The following is a 14,673-nucleotide window of genomic DNA, read 5'->3' as shown; positions in this document are numbered from 1 at the left end:
CACATAATCCACAGTTTCTCAGATCATGCAGACACAGAACATGAGTCAGAGTGATGATAATGAGAGCCAGTGTAACTTCCAAATGCTATGTTCTCAGATCTCTCCCATCAAGTATGTGGCCTGGTCACCAACAATCCACCCAGGAAGGACACACAGGAAGCCCAGCAATTTCACCTCTACCAACTCAACTCCACCAACCTTTCTGGATGCCCCCTGAGTATATAGCGGTTTGCGGGGGACGAGAGACATAATGTTGACAAGTACTGAGACTCACCCTTGAGAAGCTCTCTATCTAAGGCTAATAGGTGTGGGGACCAACAATAGGGCTGGAGGGTGGAGAGGACAATAACAGAACTGGGGCTTTGGGGAGGGCATAAATTTCCCAGAGGAGGAAGTTGTTAGTTATATGTGTTCAAGGAGGTTGGTGAGGAAAAATCCTAACACAGGTGATTCTGTTGGATCTGGGTTTGAAGGAAGAGTAGGTTCCTTCTACAGGGCAGAGTGGTATTTCTAGGCAGAGGAACCTTCATGGGTAAAGATGTGCAGACCTAGCTTGTTTGAAGGATTTCATGTATTTAAAGATAGAGGCAGCCATGATAACAAGGGCAAGTTAGAGTTTTAAAGACAGTGAATTTACCTGAGTTTCTGTAACCTTTGAGATTACCAATAACACTGGGTTGTTTATTGATTTTGAACAGAATATGAACTCAACAGTCAATCTGGGTGTGTCCATGATGCTTTACCAACACTCATGGCTGGGGGGGCACCTGCTAGTGACTGCACTCCAGTCCCACCCCGTTTTCAGTATATACATTCCAGCCTCACTGAATCACCACTGGTGGGAAGAGAAACTCTGCACACACAGGCCAGCAAAGACTAGCACACATTGTTGAACTATAGTAGAGGAGAGTCACAGAGAGAAAGTGGCCATGGACCTGATTCCAAGCTTTTCCACAGAAACCTGGCTTCTCCTGGCTACCAGCCTTGTGCTGTTCTATCTGTAAGTAACTGTCCAGGTTCATCACCTCTGGAACCCTGGGCTTGGGTTGTTAACCAGCATCCACTCCCTTTTCCTTGTCTGTTTTGAGGATCAAGAGTTAAGAAAGAGGAAGTTGCTTAAGTGTTGGGTGCTTCAAAAATGCTAGGCACACTTAAGGGGTTATTATTTACCTTACCAAATCTGTTGAAGGAGTGCCAACTCCCAGACCCCAACTACAATTTCTGTTGCTAGAAGGGTATAAGTGACATTATTTGCTTCTGGGGAAAATCTTCTGATGGATTACCTGTTGGGACCTAGACTAACCCAGCAGAATTCAGCAGAGGCAGAGTAAAATCAACAGGCCCCGGTGCCCTGGGGTCCTCACCGCCTTCCAAGCTGTGGGGGATTCTGGAGGCAGAGGGAGTGCCTTGGGTCTTTGTCTCATTATCTTCACCTTCTCCTCTCTGTCCACTGCAAGAGATGTGTAGAAGGACTGCGCCTGTGTCACTCAGGTGGCTCCTACTCCCCTCTCTCCACCACCAGGCATCATGGACGCAGGGCACCTGGTGCACCCAGACTTCCAGGGGGGCTGCAGATGCCTCGCCTTCCTCTCCTGACTGGCCTCTTCCCTCTTTTCTGCCCTTCTCCTGGCCATTACCACCCTGCCCCCCATAATATACAGAACACTTTACCCCTAAATGAGCATCTTTAGAGCTGAGGAGACTTGGCAGAAATCTTGAAATGTTATTAATTTTACCTTTTCTTTCCAGTCTCTGGGAGGGTTAGCATCAGTATAGAGATTTCTTTCCCCTCAATGTAAAAGGCAGAACCCTGAAAGCCAATTTGGAATTTATTTATTTTATTTCAATTCAACTAGCTAACATATAGTACATCATTAGTTTCAGATGTACTGTTCAATAATTCATCAGTTGCATGTAACACCCAGTGCTCATCACATCATGTGCCCTCCTTAATGTCCATTACCCAATTACCCCATCCCTCCCCCACCTCCCCTCCAGCAACTCTCAATTTGTTTCTCTAAAGTTAAGAGTCTCTCATGGTTTTTCTCCCTCTCTGAGGACTTCCCATTCACTTTTCCCTCCCTTCCCCTATGATCCTCTGCTCTGTTTCTTATATTCCACATATGAGGGAAACCATATGATAATTGTCTTTCTCTAACTTACTTCGCTCAGCATCATACCCTTGAGTTCTATCCACATTGATGTAAATGGTAAGTATTCATCCTTTCTGATGGCTGAAAACTTCCAAACTCGTTCTATGATACCAACATTACCTTGATCCCCAAACCAGAGAAAGACCCCACCAAAAAAGAGAATTACAGACCAAAATCCCTGATGAACATGGATGCAAAAATTCTCACCAAGATATACTAGCCAATAGGATCCAACAGTACATTAAAAGGATTATTCACCACGACCAAGTGGGATTTATTCCTGGGCTGCAAGGGTGGTTCAACATTTGCAAATCAATCAATGTGATACACTACATAAATAAAAGAAAGGACAAGAACTATATGATCCTTCCAATAGATGCAGAAAAAGCATTTGACAGAACACAGCATCCTTTCTTGATTAAAACTCTTCACAGTGTAAGGATAGAAGGAACATTCCTCAATATCATAAAAACCATATACGAAAAGCCCACAGCGAATATCATTCTCAATGGGGAAAAACTGAGAGCTTTTCCATTTAAGGTCAGGAACACAACAGGGATGTCCACTATCATCACTGTTGTTCAACATAATACTAGAAGTACTAGCCTCAGCATTCAGAGAACAAAAAGAAATAAAAGGCATTCAAAGTGGCAAAGAAGTCAAACTCTGTCTCTTTGTAGATACATGATACTTTATGTGACAGCCTAAAGATTCCACCCCCAAATTGCTAGAACTCCTACAGGAATTCAGCAACATGGCAGGATATAAAAATCAATGCACAGAAATCAGTTGCAATCCTATACACTAACAATGTGACTGAAGAAAGTGAAATTAAGGAATCAATCCCATTTACAATTGCATGAAAAACCATGAGATACCTAGGAATAAACCTAACCTAACTTAGAAGACACTGAAGACACTGGTGTAGCCAAGAGTCAGTAGCTATAGACAGTGCCCTCTGCAGGCAATGCAATGCAATGGCAATAAAAATGGGTGGTTTTTTGTTAGCTCCCTCATTTGTGCCAACAGCAGCATTACAGTACCAAGAAGAGGGAAGCTAGAAAGAATCAGAAAAATTCACCCAGCCCACCCTCTGCCTTCTTATGGAGCCATGTGAGTTAGACACTAGACCAGATCTTTCCTTGGAACCAGTGTTGCTGACACGTTCACTCAGTTGCTTGGCTTCACTTGGGAGTTCACGGAACACGTTGAATGTTCAGAAAAAGGAATTGATTTGTTGTGGTGGTGATGGCAAAGAAGGAATGGAGGTGGGACTAACCAAGGAATGGAGGTGGGAATGGAGTGGGACTAATCCTGGCTTCTGCAATCAGTGCTGATGCATTCAACTGTAGTAGAGGAAGGATCCAAACACCCAGCTGGGCCCGGCTGAGGTGCCTCTGCTGGGACCCTAAAGCACATGTCCTTTCATGAAATTTTGTGAGTTTATTTGACTATGTAAGATTGGCTGGATTTGTACAGAACACTCAGAACCTGTGGTGCCTTAAAGGCTAGCCTCCAGAGAAGAGGAGACAAGGCCTTAATCCCAATCTCTGGGACATTTTATCCTTATTCATTTTATGTTGCATAATACATATTCTGCTGTCAACTGGATGTATCTGGATTCTGGAAGGCCCCCTATTAGTGAGCTGAAAGCACCTACAGGGCTTGTTGAGCCATTTCTGCCTAGCATCCTTTCCCACCATACTTTCTTTATTTGCCTCTATGGGGTTAGCCTTATAGGCTTAGTAGGTTCATGGTTAAAATGGTTTCTGGCAGCTTCTTCCTTCAGCCTGTCTTCTTCCTCCACTCTGCTATCTCTCAGCATCACCTCAGTGGAAGGACTGCAAGGATCTAGAACCCTCAGTTGTGTAATGGGTTTTTGAGATAGTTGATGCACAGATTTGGTAAAATAACTCTTTGTGAGTGACCATCTTTAAAAAAGAGTGTACCTGGCAGTGTGCTGAGCAAGTGAGTATTACAAGTTGAAGGACCAGATGCCATGAGGGGAAGAATGGTCTGGAAATGGATTGTTTCCTTACTGATTATTTTATATGGTATCATTTAGGGCACATATAGGTTAGTCCCCCCTTCTCTGCAGCTCAAGAGAACCAGAGTGCCTGACAACAGAGACTTGGGTAGAGCTGAAAGTATCTCACTTTCAATGAGGCCAGTGGAGTCTTGGACAGTTTTCATTGTACAGAAATAAGAACACTGTTGTTGCTCAAGGTCTGTCTACAAAGATAGATTTAAGAAGGTCCAGATCCAGAATCATTACAGAGCCAACAAGGAAGAAAAAGCACAAAGGTCTCTGAGCAAACTGTATGAGCATATTCATGGTAGGCTCTCAGTAACCCTCAGCTCCTGAGTAGGCTGGTGGGCTCCAACCTACTTGAGTAGGTGCAATTAAGCAAAATCTCATCATTGGAGGAGAGAAACAATTTTTCCTCTTTCCACCTAGAATGAGAATCTCCAAAATCATGGAAGAGTCATTTACTAAATAGGCATGAGTGAATTTCCTGGAAGAAATCAGCATGAACCTTTCAGTTTTCAAGCGTGGAACATTTCTGCAGTATTCATTCTAGGATTGAGACCATGATGTTTTAAGCTGCTCTTATATAATCATCGTTACTTTTTGTAGGTCTCACAGTGGAGGTGGGAAAGGAGATGATGTGAATGTAATTATTGCCATTGGAATTGCTCTTATTATTTCTTGCCTACATTTTACCTCCCTCCCTTGCCTGTTCCAGTTCTGCATCAGTGACTGGCCAGCCTCAGCACTTACTCAATCATCCCTCTGACCTGGCTTTCTCTTTCACTTTATAGATATGGGACCTCCACACATGGACTTTTTTTTTTTTAAGATTTATTTATTATTTATTTTGAGAGAGTGAGAATGAGAGAGAGAGAGAGAGAGTACACGAGAGAGGGGAGGGTCAGAGGAAGAAGCAGACTCCCTGCTGAGCAGGGAGCCCGATGCAGGACTCGATCCTGGGACTCCAGGATCATGACCTGAGCCGAAGGCAGTCGCTTAACCAACTGAGCCACCCAGGCGCCCCACACATGGACTTTTTAAGAAGCTGGGAATTCCTGGGACAACACCTCTGCCTTTTTTGGGAACTGTTCATGGTTACCAAAATGTGATTGTTGTTTGAGCTCCCTCTTTTTCCTCTTAAGGTTGCAAATCCCATTTTAGTTCCGTAGTAAAAATACTCCTCCTCAGGAAGTAGTTCTTAGGTTTCCTGACTTTCCAGAAATGGTGTCATAGGCCCCACCCAGCACATGGCCAAGTCTACCCCAGGCTTACATTGTCTGCTGTTAGGAGCCTCGGTGTTTTCCTCAGTGGGCAGCCCAGCTCTCTGGCTAATTCAGCGAAGGACGATGTTTTAGCTTGTGAGCATCCTGAAGAGGCTTTTGTTTCTGGCAGTTGCAGGTTCCCAGGAAGGCATAGTTGTACTTGGTATTAGGAGAAGAGCATCAAGGGTGTCCATGTTAGTGGTCCATTAAGCTGTGTATGCTAGAGTCAGACTTTTTGTTCATAGCACAAGCTCTGGGTAGCCAGGATAGCTCTGGAACTTCAGTTTATTGGGCAGCCCAAGATTCACCTTTAGGGAATTTGTACATACTTGAATTCTCTCAAGAACTGGCCAATCCCCTGCAGTTATTTCCATTGCTCTAATTCTCCTTTTGCTAATGGCAAAATCTCTTGGGATTTGAGAGGTTGAAGGAGAGCTCTCAGCTTTACTTCTCAACCTTCAGAGGAGGCACCCTATGGGTGAGTTGAACAGGGAGGGAGTATAACTGAGGTGAGATGGTGTTTGTCTATTGACTTCAGATTTTAACCTTTTTTTTAAAAAAGATTTTATTTATTTATTTGACAGAAAGAGACACAGCGAGAGAGGGAACACAAGCAGGGGGAGTGGGAGAGGGAGAAGCAGTCTTCCCGCTGAGCAGGGAGCCCGATGCGGGGCTCGATCCCAGGACCCTGGGATCATGACCTGAGCCGAAGGCAGACGCTTAACAACTGAGCCACCCAGGCGCCCCAGATTTAACCTTTAGATGAGTTGTGTGTGTGTGTGTGTGTGTGTGTTTTGTTTTTCATACAAAGGAAGAACTGTCCTTATAATATCACCAGAAGAGAGATACTTTAACAAAATTATTAAGAACGTAATGTAACTGGAGGTGCCTGAGTGGCTTGGTCTGTTAAGCATTGGACCTTTGATTTTAGCTCAGGTCCTGATATCAGGGTCATGGGATGGAGCCCCCACATCTGTTCTGCACTCAGCATTGAGTCTGTTTGAGATTCTTTCTCTTCCTCTCCCTCTGCTTGTGTTCTCTCTTTCAACAAATAAATAAAATCTTTAAGAAAAAGAAGAAATTAATAATGAATGGAATGTACTAGCAGACACACACACTGATGTTGGTGGAGCCACTGTGGCTCATCTAGCTCTGATTCCTTGTCCGAGGCCCAGCTTCTGGACAGAGGGCTAGGAGCTCACATCGAGAAGGCCAGTGGGCACAGTCTCACGTGCAGGCTGCTCTCTGCTGTGGAGTTCCTTTCTCACAGACCTGAGGCTTGTTTCTCAGATCCCACGTTCTCCCACTGAGACCCTCGGTTTCCAATTATCATCTAAGAACTACTTGGGCTTTTCCCTCTGAAAAAGTAATAATTTCCTTTCCACAGTTCCCAAATCAACTCCTTAGGACTTGCACCCAAAACCCACATTTCTGGGACCCAATTTTGCACGGTTAAAACATCAAAATCACAGTTGAAACTTAAGGACAGGAAGTTTTGTTTTTTTTTTTTTTTTTAAAGTGACAGAAGTGAAAACTCATATCAAATGTTTTAATCGACTCTGCCCTTTGTGGAGTAGTGGCACCATCCCATCTTTCCATGTTGAGGTGGAGGACTGGAAGGCGAGTCCACCTTGTGTCATTCATTCATTCATCTCTCACTTTCTCCCTCAACAAATATGTCTTAGACTTGTATAAATCTGCTAGACTAGAAGAGGTCACTGGTGTCTTAATATCCTAAATCCACTGGAATTCTAGTAGGGCTCATGAGATCAATAAACAGGACGCTGACTGAGCATTCAGAATGTTCAGGCCATGCTGACTTCCCCTCAGCTTCAGTTTTCCCACATGGCCCTGGAGGTAAATAATTCAGAGGGTTCTGGGATTTAGAGACAGCACATGCATAAGAAAAACACATGAGACAGACAGGTTACATAGTCTTCACAAATATGGTAAATTGTTCAGTATCTACACTACTTGGACATAATTCAAGAGGAACTTGAAATTCTGTTTCAGTACCTCCTCTGTTTTCTTATTTCTGGTAAGTCACCTGTGAATAAGAGCTTCCCTCTAACTGCCAGTGGGAGACAGTAAGCCACATTTCATGTGATCTAAGTCATTTTGGTCCTTGTTAGATGTAGGACTCAGTATATTTAGATTAGTAATATATTTTGTTTCTTCTTGCAGGGTTTCTGTGATTTTGATGAGAAATGTTTTAGAAAGTATGGAAGAATGTGGGGGTGAGCATTCTGGACATTTCCAGTGGATAGACTTGTTATGATGAGGCCCCCGGTGTGGACAGTCTCAGTCAAGAGCCCCTTGGGATACAGCCCACTGTAGTAAAGCTTCTTGAGCCTCTGCTTCCTGGGATTCTGTGTCACCAGCTGTGCGGGTCCAAGTGCAAATCGGGCCTGGAGGGTATCCTTTATTTATATTTTGGATTCAATATGCCCTTTTGAAAGAAGGGTTGGGGTAAACACAATGGGAAACCATTTCTGCTCACCTTTTCTTACTTTCACTAGAAGTGTGGAGTTTGTTTTGTGAGAAAGACAATTATCATATGGTTTCACTCATACGTGAAACATAAGCAATAGCATGGGGGACCACAGGGGAAGGCAGGGAAAACTGAATGGGAAGAAATCAGAGAGGGAGACAAACCATGAGAGACTCTGTACTCTGGGAAATAAACTGAGGGTTACAGAAGGGAGGGCATTAGGGGGATAGGATAACCGGGCGATGGGTATTAAACCACAATTGCAACCCAGGAATAAAGCCCACTTGACCACAGTGAGGAAAAAAATATCAAGCCAAGATTTTTCTTTCAATAGAAGTATTCAATATACAAATGTTTCTTTATTCTATGTACTTGAAGAGATGTAGGAAAATTTTAAACCACAGTGTTTCCTGGTGGGCTGATGGCCTTGGTGATTCTGTAGTATGGCCTTGGCTGCTTGCAGTGGATGCTCCTGTTTAGTGTGGCCAGAGGCTTGATGAAGCAGAGGAAGAGGTACAGTGTGGTGCTGGGATGCTCACCGCCAATAGTGTACCTCCTCGCACCTCTTTATCTTCTCTGGTCAAAGCCTCAGAAACCATAGGGCTCTGAGTGGGATGCACCACAAGCAACATGACAGAATAGAAAGAACCCAGATGTCTGGATCACCACTGGTTCAGCTCCACTGCCCCTTCCCACATTCAGTACTGCTCAGCTGTGGATGGAGCCAGTCTTACATGGTGGGGCCAGTTCTGTCCTTAGTACATGGTTCTCATGCTTGGCTGTGGGTGAGAATCACCTGGGAGAGCTTGTTCAAAATGCAGCTTCTTGCGCCCCATGCCCCAGCAACACCGAATGTGGAGAATATGGGGTGGGGCCCAAGAATCTGAAATTAACTCATAGTGGAAACAATATTAGGGCTGTGTGAGATCATGAATATAAAGGGTTACCCCAAACCACTGTCCCTTGTCCATCCAGGTGTTTTTGAACAAATATGATGGGATGAGGGGAAATATGATCAGGCTGATGGGAGAGCTTACCTATGTGCCACCTCATTAACTTCCATCACTGTTACAACACAAATGTACTCATCTCCCACTGAAACCTTCTGAGTCTTAGAACATTTTTAGAGATGCACAGCATTTAGTTCAGTGATTCTCATTCATCTTTTTATTTATTTATTTATTTATTATTTATTTATTTATATATTATGTTCAATTAGCCAACATACAGTACATCATTAGTTTTTGGTGTAGTATTCAACTATTCATTTTTAGATGTGATCACAAAACTATTTGAAATTCCTCTGTGATGTCAAAGAAAGAATAAACTTGTAGAAAATTGTTCATTTTGTTCTGGTAAATGCAAATGATTTATAGAGGAAAATACAATGTTAGAAGACAGTGTAATTTAACTTAAAGTAAACCTCATGCTGGTGGCTGATTCCCATTGATGGGCCATTTTGACCGTCAGGTCAGGACTAATAGGGATGGATCACATATAAAGAGTCAGCTTTGTGTGAGACATGTGTGAAAAGTGGGCGTGCCCTTCTGCTCCGGGATGTCACCTACATGGAGCCCAAGGAACTCAGACTTGGGACCCACATATAAGAATAAATACCAGTAATGAAAAGAAAATATGTCTAAAATGAATTATACATGTTCCTGTGTATTTCTTTATTCTCTTTGTCCTTTTGTTTCAAATTTTTCTGACTTTGACATTACCAAGGGCCTCTCTTTAATGGTTAAAATAATATTTCTTTTAAAATGTAATTGGGAAGGACGGGTGCCTGGGTGGCTCAATTGGTTAAACATCTGTCTTCGGCTTAGGTCATGATTTCTGGGTCCCACAGGGAGCCTGCTTCTCCCTCTCCCTCTGTTTCTCCCCCTGCCTGTGCACTTTCTCTTTCTTTCTCTGTCAAATAAATAAGTAAAGTCTTTTTAAAAATGTAACTAGGAGAGAAATTTTAGAAAATAGGGCAAAGAAATCATTCATAATCCTACCATCACTTTTTGAGCATTCCAAGACTTTTTCATTTGCAGACATCTTACATATTTGTGATCAGTGTGTCTTCAATTTTCATCTAATATTCTCTCCTATGCATTTCATGTGTTTGGTATTTCTTCAAAATTATAATTTTTCATATCTAAGTGGGTGGACTCTCCCTCATTTTTTTGTTCCTAGATAATTTGCTTGCCTTCAGGTATTCACTAACCTAAGTTGCTTCTTGATGATATATAAAAAGTATTTGAAATGTCCAAAACACATCAAAAATACTTGAAATATTCTAAAAATGCAAAAAACTATGGAGAATGGTCCAGGAAATACCCGTGTACACATCACCTAGAATTAACAAATGTTCTAATTTTATTTCTTTTTTTTCTAATGTTATTTCTAATCTAATGTCAGATTTTAGATTATATAACATCAGGATAAAAGTCTGGACTTCCAGGCATGGCTGCAACTGCAAAAACTGTCATGTTAAGTGTAATCAGCTCTGTTTTCCCAACACAGGTTTTATGTTGGGTAACAGCCTGTGTTGGCTATCACGGATCCAGACATGATCAAAACAGTACTAGTGAAAGAATGTTATTCTGTCTTCACAAACTGGCGGGTGGGCATGGAGTTATTTTTAAATTCACATACTTATTTATTTATTTATAAAACTTTCATTTTGACACAATTATAGATTCACAGGAAGTTGTCATGGGAGGTCCCATGTTGTATGATCTTCAAGTTCTTTCCCCTGAGGTAATATCCTGCATAACTATAGTACAGTATGGAATTGGAAATTGACATTGGTTCTCAGATTTCAACAGTTTTATGTGCACTCATTTCTGTGTGTATGTGTGCATGTGTGTGTTGCTTTCTGAACATTTATCTTACCTGTAAATTTGTGTATCCACCACCCCAATTATATTACAGAGCTGTTCCATCATCAAAAGTCTCCTGCTTACTATTCTTTTGTAGGCACTATGTATGGCTTGTCTTTTTGTTGTATCGGGGTCTCAACGGAGCAAACATTTTTTATTTTGATAAGGCCAATTTAACATTTTTTTCCTTTTATGGGTTGTGAGTTTGGCATCAAGTTTGAAAAATCTTTACCTAGCCCTAAGTCCCAAGGATTTTCTCAAAGTAGTTTGTTTTATGTTTTACATTTAAGTATATAGTTTTATATTGTTTTATGTTTTACATCAATAATATAAATCTTATATAATTTTATGTTTCACATTTAAGTCTTTGATCCATTTTGTGTCAATTTTTAATGTTAATTGTGAGGTGTGAAGTTTAAGTCAAAGATCCTTGTTTTTGGCCTATGGATGTCTAATTGCTCCAGCACCATTTGTGAAAAGGCTATACTCCCTCCATTGAATTGCTTTTGTAGCAGTATCAAAATTGAGTTGGGCCTATATGTGTGTATGTCTATTTCTCATTCTCTGTTCTCTTCACTGATCTCTACCTCTCCCTCCACCAATGCCAGGCTCTCTTGATTACTGTAGCCATATAATAAGTCTCAGCATCATGAGCAGTGATTCCTCCCATTTTATTTTTTGTTGGAATTGTTTTAGGTATTTTAGCTCCTTTGTCTTTCCATACAAATTTAGAATTAGCTTATCTGTGTTTACATGATATTTGCCAGGATTTTTTTAAAAATTTTATTGTTATGTTAATCACCATACATTACATCATTAGTTTTGGATGTAGTGTTCCATGATTCATTGTTTGTGCATAACACCCAGTGCTCCACGCAGAAGGTGCCCTCTTTAATACCCATCACCAGGCTAACCCATCCTCCCATCCCTCTCCCCTCTAGAACCCTCAGTTTGTTTTTCAGAGTCCATCGTCTCTCATGGTTGGTCTCCCCCTCCGTTCCCCCCCTTCATTCTTCCCCTTCTGCTATCTTCTTTTTTTTTCTTAATATATATTGCATTATTTGTTTCAGAGGTACAGATCTGTGATTCAACAGTCTTGCACAATTCACAGCACTCGCCATAGCACATACCCTCCCCAATGTCTATCACCCAGCCACCCCAACCCTTCCACCCCCCCACCACTCCAGCAACCCTCAGTTTGTTTCCTGAGATTAAGAATTCCTCATATCAGTGAGGTCATATGATACATGTCTTTCTCTGATTGACTTATTTCATTCAGCATAACACCCTCCAGTTCCATCCATGTCATTGCAAATTTGCCAGGATTTTTTAAGACATGATTAAACCTATCGATCATTTCTGCAAAATCTGTATCTTTAATAAGTCATGTCTTTCAATGCATGAACACAGTATGTGTTTATTTAGGTTTTCTTTGATTCTTTTCACCAACATTTAGTTCTCAGCACAGGAACACATGTTTTGTTCATCACACATCCTGAGTATTTCACCTTCTTTGTGTGATTATAATTGTTATTGTGTTCTTAATGTGTTTTCACATATTCATTATATAGAAATGTGGTTGATTTTTGGTGTTGATCTTATTTCCTATAACCTAGCTTAGCTCATTTATTAGATGCAGAGGTGTTCTTTTTTATATTCCTCAAGATTTTCTACATTGACAATTATGTCACCCGAAATAGGAACACTCCTATTTTTATCTTTCCAATTTTATGCCTTTATTTCTTTGTTTTGTCTTATTGCACTAGCTAGGATTTCTAGTATGATGTCGAATAAGAGTGGTGAGAGTGAACATTCTTACCTTGTTCCTGATGTTAGGGCAAAATATTCAATCTTTTGCCATTTAACAATTTGTGTATATGTTTTTACAATGAAAACTGTATATATTTAAATGTGATGTTTTCATTTATAAAGCGATTGTGACAAATGAAACATATTAACATATCTATCACCATCCAGAGTTACTTTGTGTATGGGTGTGCGTGTGTTAAGAACATGTAAGATCGAGGGAGGAGCAAGATGGCGGAGGAGTAGGAGACCTAAATTTCATCTGGTCCCAGGAATTCAGCTAGATAGGGATCAAACCATTCTGAGCACCTATGAACTCAACAGGAGATCAAAGAAAAGAATAGCAGAAACTCAATGAACAGAAAAGTGACTACTTTCTGGAAGGTAGGACATGGGGAGAAGTGAATCCGAGGTGATATTCGGGAAGATAGACGGTGGGGGAGGGGGCCCCTGTCAGCTGCTACCGGCAAGTGATAGAGCAGCAGAGCACAAAATCAGAACTTTTAGAAGTCGGCTCCACTGAGGGACGTTGCTCCAGTGGCTAAGCAGAGGGTAGAACACTCTCTGGGACAGTGTGGTCTCAGGACCCTCAGGGTCACAGAAAGACAGGCAGTGCCTGAGTGCGGCAGAGCTCCCAAATATTGGAGCGGGGAAGCCGGCTGCAAAGACAGAGCCGAGGAGTGGGCTCTCAGCTCGGGGTTGCCATAAACCGTGATCCATGGCACAATTGGGCCATTGCTCTTCCAGCAGGGACCCAACAAGCACAGATCCGGGGAGACCCCCCCTTCCTCCCCTGGGAGGAGGGGCATGGGAGCACACCACAGGGATCTGCTGGGTTTGGAGACTCCACATGGGGTTGGGTCCAGAGATAGAAATGCTCAGTCACAGGCCAGGTGAGCACAGAGTGCGGCAGGAGACCAGGGAGATGGGAGTGACTGACTGCTTTTCTTGGGGGCACACTGAGGAGTGGGACCCCAAGTTTTCAGCTCCTCCGGGGCAGAGATTGGGAGGCCGCCATTTCACTCTCGTCCTCCAAAGCTGTACAGAAAGCTTGCAGGGAACAAAAGCTCCCCAGAGCAAACCCGAGCAGATGACAGCCCAGCCCAGCAAGGGTGGGGCAATTCCGCCTCCGGCAAAGACATTTGGGAACCACGGCAACAGGCCCCTCCCCCAGAAGATCAGCACGAACAGCCAGCAAGCCAAGACCAAATTTACCGATCAAGGAGAACGGTAGGGGAATACTGCACATAGAATTCAAGGCTTTTTTTCCCCGTGATTCTTTAGTCTTTCAAAGTTTTGTGTTGTTTTTTTTTTTTACTTTCTTTTTCTTTTTGAATTTTTCTTTTTCCCTTTTTCAACCAACATCTTATCAATCCCTTTTTTAAAAATCTTTTTTATTTTTCATTTTTAGAGTCATATTCTATCCCTTCATAGTAGTTAACCTTATTTTTGGTGTATATATATATATATGTTGTTCTCTCTTTAAAATTTTGGGATACAGTTTCTTCTAACAGACCAAAATATACCCTAAATCTCTAGTGTATGGCTTTGTTCTAGTCTCCTGCCTGATCACATTCTCTCCCTTTTTTTTTCTTTTAAATCCTCTTCTTTCTTTTTTCAACCAACTTCTTATCAATTCCTTGTATAAAATCTTTTATAATTTTCAGGTTTACAGTCATATTCCATCCCTTCATCGTATTTACCCTTATTCTTGTACTTATATAAGTTTTTCTTTCTTTAAAATTTTGGGAGGCACTTTCTTCTAACAGACCAAAATACGCCCAAAATTTAGAGTGTGGCACTGATCTATGCACCAGCTTGATTATATTTGATCATATTCTGTTTTTTGTTTGTTTATTTGTTTTTATCTTTTTCTTTTTTTCTCTCTCTCTCTTTTTTCTTGCTTTCCCTTTCTTTTCCCCTGGTTTCAGGTCTTTTCTGATTTGTTTAGTGTCTATTTTTCTGGGGTCGTTGTTACCCTGTTAGCATTTTGTTCTCTCATTTATCTGTTGTCCTCTGGACAAAATGACAAGATGGAAAAAATCACCTCAGAAAAAGA

At 41.7% G+C, this 14,673-nt stretch overlaps 1 pseudogene; it reads left to right on the top strand.

Annotated features, from left to right (window-relative positions):
- Positions 1-929: 929 nt before the first annotated feature.
- The window catches only part of LOC113932072, a 32,189-nt pseudogene continuing 18,445 nt past the window's right edge, over positions 930-14,673 (top strand).

This window comes from Zalophus californianus, chromosome 10, assembly GCF_009762305.2.
Source record: "Zalophus californianus isolate mZalCal1 chromosome 10, mZalCal1.pri.v2, whole genome shotgun sequence".
In the NCBI taxonomy this organism is placed as follows: domain Eukaryota; kingdom Metazoa; phylum Chordata; class Mammalia; order Carnivora; family Otariidae; genus Zalophus; species Zalophus californianus.
Note: the sequence above shows the minus strand (reverse complement) of the source record. Positions and strands in the feature narration are given on the sequence as shown.